General features: G+C 41.5%; 1 non-coding gene across 1 annotated transcript; it reads left to right on the plus strand.

The window, feature by feature from the left end:
• Positions 1-13,236: 13,236 nt before the first annotated feature.
• On the plus strand, positions 13,237-13,374 carry LOC117197543 (small nucleolar RNA SNORA70). Its single transcript, XR_004478209.2, has one exon. It is a non-coding gene; the product is annotated as a small nucleolar RNA SNORA70 (small nucleolar RNA).
• Positions 13,375-13,884: the final 510 nt, after the last annotated feature.

The raw sequence follows: 13,884 nt of genomic DNA on the forward strand, positions 1-13,884 counted from the left end.
CAACCTAAGTGTCCATCAACAGATGAATGGATAAAGAAGATGTGGCACATATATACAATAGAATATTACTCAGCCATAAAAAGAAATGAAACTGAGTTATTTGTAGTGAGGTGGATGGACCTAGAGTCTGTCATACAGAGTGAAGTAAGTCAGAAAGAGAAAAACCAATATCACATATATATATGGAATCTTAAAAAAAAAAAAAAGGTTCTGATGAACCTAAGGGCCAGACAGGAATAATGACACAGACGTAGAGAATGGACTTGAAGACACGGGGAGGGGGAAGGGTAAGCTGGGATGAAGTGAGAGAGTAGCACGGACATATATACACTACCAAATTTAAAATAGATAGCTAGTGGGAAGCAGCTGCATAGCACAGGGAAATTAGCTCGGTTCTTTGTGACCACCTAGACGGGTGGGATAAGGAGGGTGGGAGGCAGACGCAAGAGGGAGGGGATATGGGGATATATGTATGCATATCGCTGATTCACTTTGTTATACAGAAGAAACTAACACAACACTTTAAAGCAACTATACTCCAATAAAGATGCTAAAGAAAAAAAGTCTACCGGGAATTCTGTGGCGGTCCAGTGGTTAGGACTCTGCAGTTTCACTGCCGAGGGCACAGGTTCAATCCCTGATTAGGGAACTAAGATCTCACAAGCCACACAGCCAAAAAATAAATAAAATAATAAAATATCTACAAATAACAAATGCTGGAGAGGGTATGGAGAAAAGAGAACGTCCTACACTGTTGGTGGGAATGTAAATTGGTGCAGCCACAATGGAAAAGAGCATGAAGTTTCCTCAGAAAACTAAATATAGAATTACCATATGGTCCAGCAATCCCAATCCTGAGCATATACCTGGACAATACTATAATTCAAAAGGATACATGCACCCCTATATTCATAGCAGCACTGTTCACAATAGCCAACACATGGAAACAACCTAAGTGTCCATCAACAGATGAACAGATAAAGATGTGGTAAACATATACAATGGAATACTACTCAGTCATAAAAAAGGAACAAATAATGCCATTTGAAACAACATGGATGGAACTAGAGATTATCATACTAAGTGAAGTAAGTCAGAAGGAGAAAGACAAATATCATATGATATCACTTATATATGGAATCTAAAATATGGCACCAATGAACCTATCTACAAAGCAGAAACAGACTCACAGACACAAAAATCACACTTGTGGTTGCCAAGGGGAAGGGGGGAGGGAGAGGAATGGACTGGTAGATGCAAACTATTACATTTAGGATGGATAAACAAAAAAGTCCTACTGTATAGCACAGAGAATTATATCCAGTCTCCTGGGATAAACCATAATGGAAAAGAATATTTTAAAAAGAATGTCTCTATGTATAAAACTGAGTCACTTTGCTACACAGCAGAGATTCGCAGAACATTGTAAATCAACTCTATTTTTTTTAACATCTTCATTGGAGTATAATTGCTTTACAATGGTGTGTTAGTTTCTGCTTTATAACAAAGTGAATCAGTTATACATATACATATGTTCCCATATCTCTTCCCTCTTGCGTCTCCCTCCCTCCCACCCTCCCTATCCTACCCCTCTAGGTGGTCACAAAGCACCGAGCTGATCTCTCTGTGCTCTGCGGCTGCTTCCCACTAGCTATCTATTTTACTTTTGGTAGTGTATATATGTCCGTGCCACTCTCTCACTTTGTCACAGCTTACCCTTCCCACTCCCCATATCCTCAAGTCCATTCTCTAGTAGGTCTGTGTCTTTATTCCCGTCTTGCCCCTAGGTTCTTCATGACCTTTTTTTTTCTTTTTCTTAGATTTCCTATATATGTGTTAGCATACAATATTTCTTTTTCTCTTTCTGACTTACTTCACTCTGTATGACAGACTCTAGGTCCATCCACCTCACTACAAATAACTCAATTTCGTTTCTTTTTATGGCTGAGTAATAGTCCATTGTATATATGTACCACATCTTCTTTATCCATTCATCTGTTGATGGACACCTAGGTTGCTTCCATGTCCTGGCTATTGTAAATAGAGCTGCAATGAACATTTTGGTACATGACTCTTTTTGAATTCTGGTTTTCTCAGGGTATATGCCCAGTAGTGGGATTGCTGGGTCGTATGGTAGTTCTATTTGTAGTTTTTTAAGGAACCTCCATACTGTTCTCCATAGTGGCTGTATCAATTTACATTCCCACCAACAGTGCAAGAGTGTTCCCTTTTCTCCACACCCTCTCCAGCATTTATTGTTTCTAGATTTTTTGATGATGGCCATTCTGACTGGTGTGAGATGATATCTCATTGTAGTTTTGATTTGCATTTCTCTAATGATTAATGATGTTGAGCATTCTTTCATGTGTTTGTTGGCAATCTGTATATCTTCTTTGGAGGAATGTCTATTTAGGTCTTCTGTCCATTTTTGGATTGGATTTTTTGTTTTTTTGATATTAAGCTGCATGTGCTGCTTGTAAATTTTGGAGATTAATCCTTTGTCAGTTGCTTCACTTGCAAATATTTTCTCCCATGTGCAAAACCTTTTAAGTTTCATTAGGTACCATTTGTTCCTTTTTGTTTTTATTTCCATTTCTCTAGGAGGTGTGTCAAAAAGTATCTTGCTGTGATTTATCTCATGGAGTGTTCTGCATATGTTTTCCTCTAAGAGTTTGATAGTGTCTGGCTTTACATTTAGGTCTTTAATCCATTTTGAGTTTATTTTTGTGTATGGTGTTAGGGAGTGATCTAATTTCATACTTTTACATGTACCTGTCCAGTTTTCATAGCACCACTTATTGAAGAGGCTGTCCTTTCTCCACTGTACATTCCTGCCTCCTTTATCAAAGATAAGGTGACCATATGTGCGTGGGTTTATCTCCGGGCTTTCTATCCTGTTCCATTGATCTATATTTCTGGTTTTGTGCCAGTAGCATACTGTCTTGATTACTGTAGCTTTGTAGTGTACTCTGAAGTCAGGGAGCCTGAATCCTCCAGCTCCATTTTTCTTTCTCAAGATTGCTTTGGCTATTCGGGGTCTTTTGTGTTTCCATACAAATTGTGAAAATTTTTGTTCTAGTTCTGTGAAAAATGCCAGTGGTAGTTTGATAGGGATTGCATTAAATCTGTAGATTGCTTTGGATAGTAGAGTCATTTTCACAATGTTGATTCTTCCAATCTAAGAACATGGTATATCTCTCCATCTATTTGTATCATCTTTAATTTCTTTCATCAGTGTCTTATAATTTTCTGCATACAGGTCTTTTGTCTCCTTAGGTAGGTTTATACCTTGATATTTTATTCTTTTTGTTGCAATGGTAAATGGGAGTGTTTTCTTAATTTCACTTTCAGATTTTTCATCAGTAGTGTATAGGAATGCAAGACATTTCTGTGCATTTTTTTTTTTATCCTGCTACTTTACCAAATTCATTGATAAGCTCTAGTAGTTTTCTGGTAGCATCTTTAGGATTCTCTATGTATAGTATCATGTCATCTGCAGACAGTGACAGCTTTACTTCTTCTTTTCTGATTTGGATTCTTTTTATTTCTTTTTCTTCTCTGATTGCTGTGGCTAAAACTTCCAAAAGTTGTTGAATAATAGTGGTGATAGTGGGCAACCTTGTCTTGTTCCTGATCTTAATGGAAATGGTTTCAGTTTTTCGCCATTGAGGACCATGTTGGCTGTGGGTTTGTCATATATGGCCTTTATTATGTTGAGGAAAGTTCCCTCTATGCCTACTTTCTGCAGGGTTTTTATCATAAATGGGTGTTGAATTTTGTCAAAAGCTTTCTCTGTGTTGATTGAGATGATCATACGGTGTTTCTCCTTCAATTTGTTAAGATGGTGTATCACGTTGATTGATTTGCGTATATTGAAGAATCCTTGCATTCCTGGAATAACCCCACTTGATCATGGTGTATGATCCTTTTAATGTGCTGTCGGATTCTGTTTGCTAGTATTTTGTTGAGGATTTTTGCAACTATGTTCATCAGTGAAATTGGCCTGTAGTTTTCTTTCTTTGTGACATCTTTGTCTGGTTTTGGTATCAGGGTGATGGTGGCCTCGTAGAATGAGTTTGGGAGTGTTCCTCCCTCTGCTATATTTTGGAAGAGTTTGAGAAGTATCGGTGTTAGCTCTTCTCTAAATGTTTGATAGAATTCTCCTGTGAAGCCATCTGGTCCTGGACTTTTGTTTGTTGGAAGATTTTTAATCGCAGTTTCAATTTCAGTGCCTGTGATTGGTCTGTTCATATTTTCTATTTCTTCCTCGTTCAGTTTCAGCAGGTTGTGCTTTTCTAAGAATTTGTCTATTTCTTCCAGGTTGTCCATTTTATTGGCATAGAGTTGCTTGTGGTAATCTCTCATGATCCTTTGTGTTTCTGCAGTGTCAGTTGTTACTTCTCCTTTATCATTTCTAATTCTGTTGATTTGAGTCTTCCGTTTTTTCTTGATGAGTCTGGCTAATGGTTTAACAATTTTGTTTATCTTCTCAAAGAACCAGGTTTTAGTTTTATTGATCTTTGCTATCATTTCCTTCATTTCTTTTTCATTTATTTCTGATCTGATCTTTATGATTTCTTTCCTTCTGCTAACTTTGGGGGGGGGGTTTGTTCTTTTTCTAATTGCTTTAGATGCAAGGTTACGTTGTTTATTTGAGATGTTTCCTGTTTCTTAAGGTAGGGTTGTATTCCTATAAACTTCCCTCTTAGAACTGCTTTTGTTGCATCCCATAGGTTTTGAGTTGTCGTGGCTCCATTGTCATTTGTTTTTAGGAAATTTTTGATTTCCTCAGTGATCACTTGGTTATTAAGTAGTGTATTGTTTAGCCTCCATATGTTTGTATTTTTTACAGATCTTTTCCTGTAATTGATATGTAGTCTCATAGCATTGTGGTCGGAAAAGATACTTGACATGACTTCAATTTTCTTCAATTTACCAAGGCTTGATTGGTGACCCAAGATATGACCTATACTGGAGAGTGTTCCATGAGCACCTGAGAAGAAAGTTTATTCTGGTTTTTTTGGATGGATGTCCTATAAATATCAATTAAGTCCATCTTGTTTAATGTATCATTTAAAGCTTGTGTTTCCTTATTTATTGTCACTTTGGATGATCTGTCCATTGGTGAAAGTGGGGTGTTAAAGTCCCCTACTATGATTGTGTTACTGTCGATTTCCCCTTTTATGGCTGTTAGTATTTGCCTTATGTATTGAGGTGCTCCTATGTTGGGTGCATAAATATTTACAATTGTTATATCTTCTTCTTGAATAGATCCCTTGATCATTATGTAGTGTCCTTCTTTTTCCTTTGTAATAGTCTTTATTTTAAAGTCTATTTTGTCTGATATGAGCATTGCTACTCCAGCTTTCTTTTGGTTTCCATTTGCATGAAATATCTTTTTCCATCCCCTTAACTTTCAGTCTGTATGTGTCTCTAGGTCTGAAGTGGGTCTCTTGTAGACAGCAAATATATGGGTTTTGTTTTTGAATCCATTCAGCCAATCTGTGTCTTTTGATGGGAGCATTTAGTCCATTTACATCTAAGGTAATTATCGATATGTATGTTCCTATTTCCATTTTCTTAATTGTTTTGAGTTCGTTATTGTAGGTCTTTTCCTTCTCTTGTGTTTCTTGCCTAGAGAAGTTCCTTTAGCAGTTGTTGTAAAGCTGCTTTGGTGGTGGTGATCTCTCTCAGCTTTTGCTTGTCTGTAAATGTTTTAATTTCTCCATCAAATCTGAATGAGATCCTTGCTGGGTAGAGTAATCTTGGTTGTAGGTTTTTCTCCTTCATCACTTTAAATATGTCCTGCCACTCCCTTCTGGCTTGCAGAGTTTCTGCTGAAAGATCAGCTGTTAACCTTATGGGGATTCCCTTGTGTGTTATTTGTTGTCTTCCCCTTGCTGCTTTTAATATGTTTTCTTTGTATTTAATTTTTGATAGTTTGATTAATATGTGTCTTGGCGTGTTTCTCCTTGGATTTATCCTGTATGGGACTGTCTGTGCTTCCTGGACTTGATTAACTATTTCCTTTCCCATATTAGGGAAGTTTTCACCTATAATCTCTGCAAATATTTTCTCAGTCCCTTTCTTTTGCTCTTCTTCTTCTGGGACCCCTATAATTCGAATGTTGGTGCATTTAATGTTGTCCCAGAGGTATCTGAGACTGTTCTCAGTTCTTTTCATTCTTTTTTCTTTATTCTGCTCTTCAGTAGTTATTTCCACTATTTTATCTTCCAGGTCACTTATCCGTTCTTCTGCCTCAGTTATTCTGCTATTGATCCCTTGTAGAGAAATTTTAATTTCATTTATTGTGTTGTTCATTGTTGCTTGTTTCATCTTTAGTTCTTCTAGGTCCTTGTTAAATGTTTCTTGCATTTTCTCTATTCTATTTCCAAGATTTTGGATCATCTTTACTATCATTATTCTGAATTCTTTTTCAGGTAGACTGCCTATTTCCTCTTCATTTGTTAGGTCTGGTGGGTTTTTATCTTGCTCCTTCATGTGTTGTGTGTTTTTCTGTCTTCTCATTTTGCTTATTTTACTGTGTTTGGTGTCTCCTTTTCACTGGCTGCAGGTTCGTAGTTCCCGTTGTTTTTCGTTTCTCTCCCCAGTGGCTAAGGTTGGTTCAGTGGGTTGTGTAGGCTTCCTGGTGGAGGGGAGTAGTGCCTGTGTTCTGGTGGATGAGGCTGGATCTTGTCTTTCTGGTGGGCAGGTCCACATCTGGTGGTGTGTTTTGGGGTGTCTGTGGCCTTATTATGATTTTAGGCAGCCTCTCTGCTAATGGATGGGGCTGTGTTCCTGTCTTGCTAGTTGTTTGGCATAGGGTGTCCAGCACTGTAGCTTGCTGGTCGTTGAGTGAAGCTGGGTGTTGGTGTTGAGATGGAGATCTCTGGGAGATTTTCGCTGTTTGATATTATGTGGACCTGGGAGGTCTCTTGTGGACCAGTGTCCTGAAGTTGGCTCTCCCACCTCAGAGGCACAGCACTGACTCCTGGCTGCTGCACCAAGAGCCTTTCATCCACACGGCTCAGAATAAAAGGGAGAAAAAATGGAAAGAAAGAAAGAGGATAAAATAAAATAAAGTAAAATTAAAAAGTTATTAAGATAAAAAATAATTATTACGAAAAAAATTTTAAAAAGTAAAAAAAAACAAAGAAAGTATGTAGGGACAGACCCCTAGGACAAATGGTGAAAGCAAAGCTATACAGACAAAATCACACACAGAAGCATACACATACACACTCACAAAAAGAGAAAAAGGGGAAAAAATAATATATCTTTGCTCCCAAAGTCCACCTCCTCAATTTGGGATGATTTGTTGTCTATTCATGTATTCCACCGATGCAGGGTACATCAAGTTGATTGTGGAGCTTTAATCCGCTGCTCCTGAGGCTGCTGGGAGACATTTCCCTTTCTCTTCCTTGTTCACACAGCTCCCAGCGGCTCAGCTTTGGATTTGGCCCCGCCTCCGCGTGTAGATCGCCTGAGGGAGTCTGTTCTTTGCTCAGACAGGACGGGGTTAAAGGAGCCGCTGATTCGGGGGCTCTGGCTCACTCAGGCCGGGGGGAGGGAGGCGTACGGAGTGCGGGGCGGGGCCTGCGGCGGCAGAGGCCGGCATGACGTTGCACCGTTCTTAGGCGCGACCTGCGTTCTCCCGGGTAAGTTGTCCCTGGATCCCGGGATTCTGGCAGTGGCGGGCTGCACAGGCTCCCCGGAAGGGAGGTGTGGGTAGTGACCTGTGGTCGCACACAGGCTTCCTGGTGGCGGCAGCAGCAGCCTTAGTGTCTCATTGCCGTCTCTGCCGTCAGTGCTGTTAGCGGCGGCTCGCGCCCTTCTCTGGAGGTCCTTTAAGCGGCACTCTGAATCCCCTCTCCTCGCGCACCTTTTGGGAGGTCTGAGGGCTTCTACAAGCGTTCAATAGGTGTTCTGTAGGAGTTGTTCCACGTGTAGATGTATTTCTGGTGTATCTGTGGGGAGGAAGGTGATCTCCACGTCTTACTCTTCCACCATCTTGAAGCTGCCCCAACTCTATTTCAATGAAGGAAGGAAGGAAAGAAAGCAAGAGAGAAAGAGTGAAAGAGAGAGAGAAGGAGGGAGAGAGGGAGAGAGGGAGGGAGAGAGGGAGAGAGGGAGGGAGGGAGGGAGGAAGGAAGGAAGGAAAGAAGGAAGGAAAGGCATCCCGATTGGAAAAGAAGAAGGAGGAGGAAGAGGAAGAGGAGGAGAGACTTGAGTCTGGCTTGAAAAAGGGAAAGTAGTTAATAAAGGGCAGAGCAGGAGGAGAGCAGAAGACATGGAAGCAGGGTGTGAAGAGACATTAGTCTGCAAAGTGTCTTCAGGGAACAGTGAGGAGATAAGCTTGCAGGATGGAGTCCCTACTGGAGCACAGGGGTGATAAGACTGCCAGCAAATCTGGAGGCAGCAGAGGAGGCCTTGACACGTGGCTGAGATGACCGCACTCTGTGGGAAATGTTTGAACTGGGATATGACCCGGGGTGCTAATTCAGCAAGATTACCCTCCTCCCCCCAACCAAAAAGAAGAAAAGAAAAGAAAACAACATATGTTTCCTGACCCTTTTATTTAAGCTACAATTGAAAAATGGCACTTAAAGCAAATGATTGGATTTTCCATATTATAAGAGCGTGTGGAGAGTTGACCAGACAGTCCTTGCGCCATTCTCCTATACCCACAAATAAAGGATGAGGGACACAGATAAAGCTGCAACCAATTATGCCTCAGGATCGTGGGTTCCAAAGTACCTCCACCCCGCTCACTTGCAGATGCTAGTTTCTAATTCTTGCTTCTCTTCCACTTTAGCTTTAGGCCTTCTCATTGGCTGACAATTTGAGTATTATTTATGTGGGCCATTAGTTTTGTTTGGTTTATTTGTTTGTTCATTGGTTTGTTTTAGTGGCAAAGAGAATTTAGTTTAGCTGCTCCACTGGAAATTGATTTTAGGACCTTCACTTTTACCCTTCCAAACTTAGATCTCTATTCCTAAATCTGGGCCGACTTTTCGTTAGTTATCTATTTAAAACACCAAGTAAGCTCAGCTGTTAAAGTTGGAGATTGTCTGCTCGACTAAATCTACCCTGTCATTGTAAATGATCTCGGTTCCTCTTTATAAAAGCCGCATTCTTAAGATAAGATGACGCAAGGGTTGTAAAAAGACTATGGAAACAGTTGGAAATGCAATATAAGTAAATATTTTATTTTCAGATCTCTCTTTGGAGGTGTAAAGCTTGTAAGCAACTTAGTAGCTGCTTAAAAAATAAAGCTTCCTCCAGACCCCCCACTAGCGTGCTTAAAAAAAATAAGGAAGAAAGAAAGAAAGAAAAATACAGATGTGCAGTGCACCCAGGTGCGTTTGGGCATTTAATTCTTCTTCCCAGGTCCTGGATCGCCCACTTGGGGCTTTATGTGTGAGATCTCAGTTTCAGTTACCCCAGACTTTGATTAGCATAACAGGTTCTTCCCTCCACACTCTGATGTTGTCTTTTAAAGTACACACAAAGGGAGTGGCACAATATGTTTTTTACAAATTACAAGCATTTCAGGATAAGTAGCAAATTAAATGTTCAGACCTTATCCAGATCCAGCTTTAGCAGTTTTCCATCATTAGCAACTGCCTCATTCCCTTAAAAGGTCTTGTAATCTCTTTTATAAATCCCTTGACATCACCAGCTGGCCCCTCTCCATACCACTCAGAGCATTTTTCCTGAAACAGTGCTGGAGGGGCCTCAGAATTTTCCACCTCTCTGAGCAGCCGGGCTGTGCCATTTACTGGCCAAAGGCAGCCTCTGTAATTTGAGCTCCACAGACATGATAACACTTTAACTGCAGCCAAGCTTAACTCAGAACAAATGTGCCTCAAGTCCATACCTTTTTGGAAAAGCAGCCCATTCTAAGATCTAGAGCAGTGACAGGGTTGAGGTGGGGTGGGATGGATGTGCTGGGCACATTACTAATGTGTACTGTGCCCAGTCACCTGCCTCCTGGTGGCCCCGTGTCCATTCCTGAAACAGAGGCCTCAGTCCCTATCACTGTCTAGTGTCCATCCACCCAATATTCCAAGAAAGGTCCTTAGCAAACCTAATGGTGGAATGGGGTATTCTGATTACTCAAATTTTCTGGTTAGTGGGAAGTTACCATGGATCTAGGGTTTACCAGTGAGAGTAAGTCTATGATTTAAAAAACGACATATTTCTGAACAGATATTTGTACACCTGTGTTCATAGCAGCGTTATTCACAATAGCCAAATGGTGAAAACAGCTCAAATGTCCATCCAAGATGAAGGGATAAACAACATGTGGTGTATACATACAATGGAATATTATTCAGCCTTCAAAAGAATGAGATTCTGAGGCATGCTACAACATGGGTGAACCTGAGTACAAAACACTAAGTGAGCCAGTCACGAAAGGACAAGTAGTGTATAATTCCATTATAGGGGGTGCCTGGAATAGGCAAATTCATGGAGACGGAAAGTACAATAGAGATTACCAGGGACTGAGGGGAGGGGAGAACGGGGAGTTATAGTTTAGTGGGTATTGAGTTTCTGTTTGGAATGATGAAAAGGTTCTGGAGATGGAGAGTGGGGATGGTTGTACAACAATATAAATGTGCTTAATGCCACTGAATTGTATATTTTTAAATGGTTTAAGTGGTTTTTTAAAAGCATGTTTCTGAAGATATTGTGTCTTTAAACGAGGTATTTGGGTTTCTTGACTCCAGGGTCACTGCTGCAAGTATCCGTGACCATTCTGCTGATGAGCAGAAAAGTTCTGATTAACCAGGTGTTCTAATTCGGATGATCTTAAATCCTCACACATGCACTCTACTTTGTGACACTTCAAGTTCTTCTGGAGACTAGTTGGGATATTAAACAGACCAAAAAAAAGACACATTTTGAAATATTAGAATACTTGAAACACTTGAGACCATCTCATACCCTACCTCAAGGCAGTCTTTACGGTTATTTCCGTGGAAGTTTGGACAGATTTTAGAACTCAAAGGGTTGTGTGTAACTGGTTTCCACCTAAACATCAAGGGTAGTGTAAAAAGTCTCTTGCATTTCCCAGCCGTGGGAGATGATGTTATTGCATTCAGTATGCATTTGCTGAGTGCCTACTATATGCCATTGTCATGAAATACATCATTTATTCAACAGATATTTATTGGTAGTTGTGTGCCCTGTGAAGAGCTCTGAACAGTGAAAAGAATAGATGGAACGATTCCTGTTCTCGAGGAACTCACTCTGATCTATCAAAGAGCTAAGACGGGTATTCAGATAGTACAGACACAAAGCAGCAAAAGTAGGTACACAGGTGATGTCATAAGGGTTCAGAGTGCGAGAAATCACTCTGTATGGCAGGGATGGGTGGTAGTGGGTGGTAGGGTGTGACGCAGGGAAAACTTCATGGAGGCGGCAGGATGTGAGCTTGGCATTGAAGGCTTATATTACTTCCATGGGCACGATCAGCAAAGGGCATTCCAGGCAGAGGAAACAGCCAGTCAGACTTGCTAACCATCGCTTAATGTACCTGAGGCTGCAGTGCCCCACCTCCCAAGCCTCCCCGGCAGATGCATCTTGAGGTTACCTGAGACTTCTCTGTGGTCAGCCAGTGAGTCCTGCTCAACTGTCCACTGAGCTCTGCAGTCCCTTCCCAAATTAACTCCAGGGGACTGGCCACAGAAATTCCAAAGGGGATGAACAGGACTTGCCAAGACCTATCTGAGCTCAGACCTCCATCCTGTGGCTTTGTGTCCTTGGACCAGAAAATGACAAGGGTCCCAACAAAGGGCTTTTCCTCCTGTTTTAGCCAAGAAGAGGGAAAGGAGATAGAAAAAGGAGATAGAACAAATAGTTGCTTGTTTCAGGACACAATTCTTTATAGAAAAGAAAGTAATGTAATGCTCTGGGCGGAGAATGAAGCCTGAACTTATCTACAGGCCAGTCTTACACACTTGTGCACGTACATGCACATGCATACACACACATACATGATTTCAGGGGCAAGAAGGAATTGCAACATCTCTGTTCTGCACTAACCCACAGCCCACACCACAAAGCCAAAGGATAAAATCCTTTATTTCACAACGCAAATCCCCCAGAGGGATTACACATTGACCTCTGAGAGTCATACTCTGATAGAGCATGTTTTCTTGACATTTGCTTCTGTGGAGAGAAGGCGGGCCTGGCCCCCCAAGGAGGGGAGGGGAAAGCACATATAATGCTCTCCTGCCACATGCTAGGAGGCGCCTGGCACTTTCACTGACTTTATCTCATTTAATCCTCACAACAACTCTGGAGGTTGGGGATCGCTGACTCCAGCTGCAACTAAGAACTAAGGCTTCAAAGTCATGTCTATCTGTTTTAAATTCCAGGCAGCATCCAAGAGTGGGAAAAAATGTAGGAAGAGGCAAACTTTTCCAAATGCACTTTTCCAACTTGCCCAAATTTGACCTGATGTGTGTGTGTTTGTGTGTACGCAAACACACACACAGGTGTAGCAAAGACACAAGTATGGGCTCAGCCATCACGCTGCCTGAGTTTAAATCCCGCTCCATCACTTAGGAGCTCTGTAATCTTGGTAAGATAACCTCTCTGTGCCTTTCCATCTGTAAAATGGAAACAAGAGTGGCATTTACGATATTTGAGATATTCTTCAAAATAATATGGGACGGAGAATTAGGTATGGATACAGATAAAACAAGAATGCCTGTGAAGGGAGTTCCTTAGCGGCCCAGTGGTTAAGGCTCTGCGCTTCCAAAGCAGGGGGCACGGGTTTGATCCCTGGTCGGGGAGCCAAGATCCCACATGCCCTGTGGCATGACCAAAAAATTAAAAATTAAAAAAAAAAAGAAGATTGGCTGTGAGTTAATAATTATTATACATGGGGGTTTATCCCATTCTTTTGGTCTGCTTTTGTATATGTTTGGAATTTTCCATTAAAAAAGTTTTAAGCAGTATTACTCACAAGAGCCCAAAGGTGGAAACAACTCAGATGTCCATCAACAGATGAATGGATAAACAAATTGTAATATGTATAATACATACAATGGAATATCATTTGGCTTTGAAAAGGAATGAGGGACTTCCCTGGTTGTCCAGTGGTTAGGACTCCGTGCTCCCAATGCAGGGGGCCCGGGTTCGATCCCTAGATCCCGCGTGCTGCAACTAAGAGCCTGCGGGCCGCAACTAAAAAATGATCCTGCGTGCCACAACTAAGACCCAGTGCAGCCAAATCGAAGAATGAAATTCTGCTTTCTGCCCCTTGGGGCCAGTGTGCAATGGCTGAAAATAGCAGCCTCCTCAGTAGTGTACGCAGCCTGTTGCCTGTACGGGTTGCCCTCAGGGACCTTGGAGACAGCCCTTTCCAGTGGACCTTCATGACCGGCATGGTGTCCCCAATCTAGACTCCAGACAGGTATGCGCAGTGCCTTTGGAAAGCTCCAGGGCACAGTGGCCAGGGTTCACACTGGCCAAGTCACAATGTCCCTCCGCACCAAGCTGCAGAACAAGGATCATGTGATTGAGGCCCTACGTAGGGCCAAGTTCAAGTTCCCTAGCTGCCAAAAGATCCACATCTCCAAGGAGTGGGAATTTACTAAGTTTAATGCAGACGAATTTGAAAACATGATGGCAGAAAAGCGGCTCATCCTGTGATGGCTATGGGGTCAAATACATCCCTCATCACAGCCCCCGGACCAATGGCGGGCCCTGCACTCATGAGAGACTTGGCACTGTCCCTTCCTTACTCACGCCCACCAATAAATCCTACTTTCCTATCCAAAAAAAAAAAAAAAAAAGAATGAAATTCTGACACATGCTACAATGTGCGTGAACTTGAAAGAATTATGCTAAGTGAAATAAGCCAGTCAC

This window comes from Orcinus orca, chromosome 1 (genome assembly GCF_937001465.1).
Source record: "Orcinus orca chromosome 1, mOrcOrc1.1, whole genome shotgun sequence".
Taxonomy (NCBI): domain Eukaryota; kingdom Metazoa; phylum Chordata; class Mammalia; order Artiodactyla; family Delphinidae; genus Orcinus; species Orcinus orca.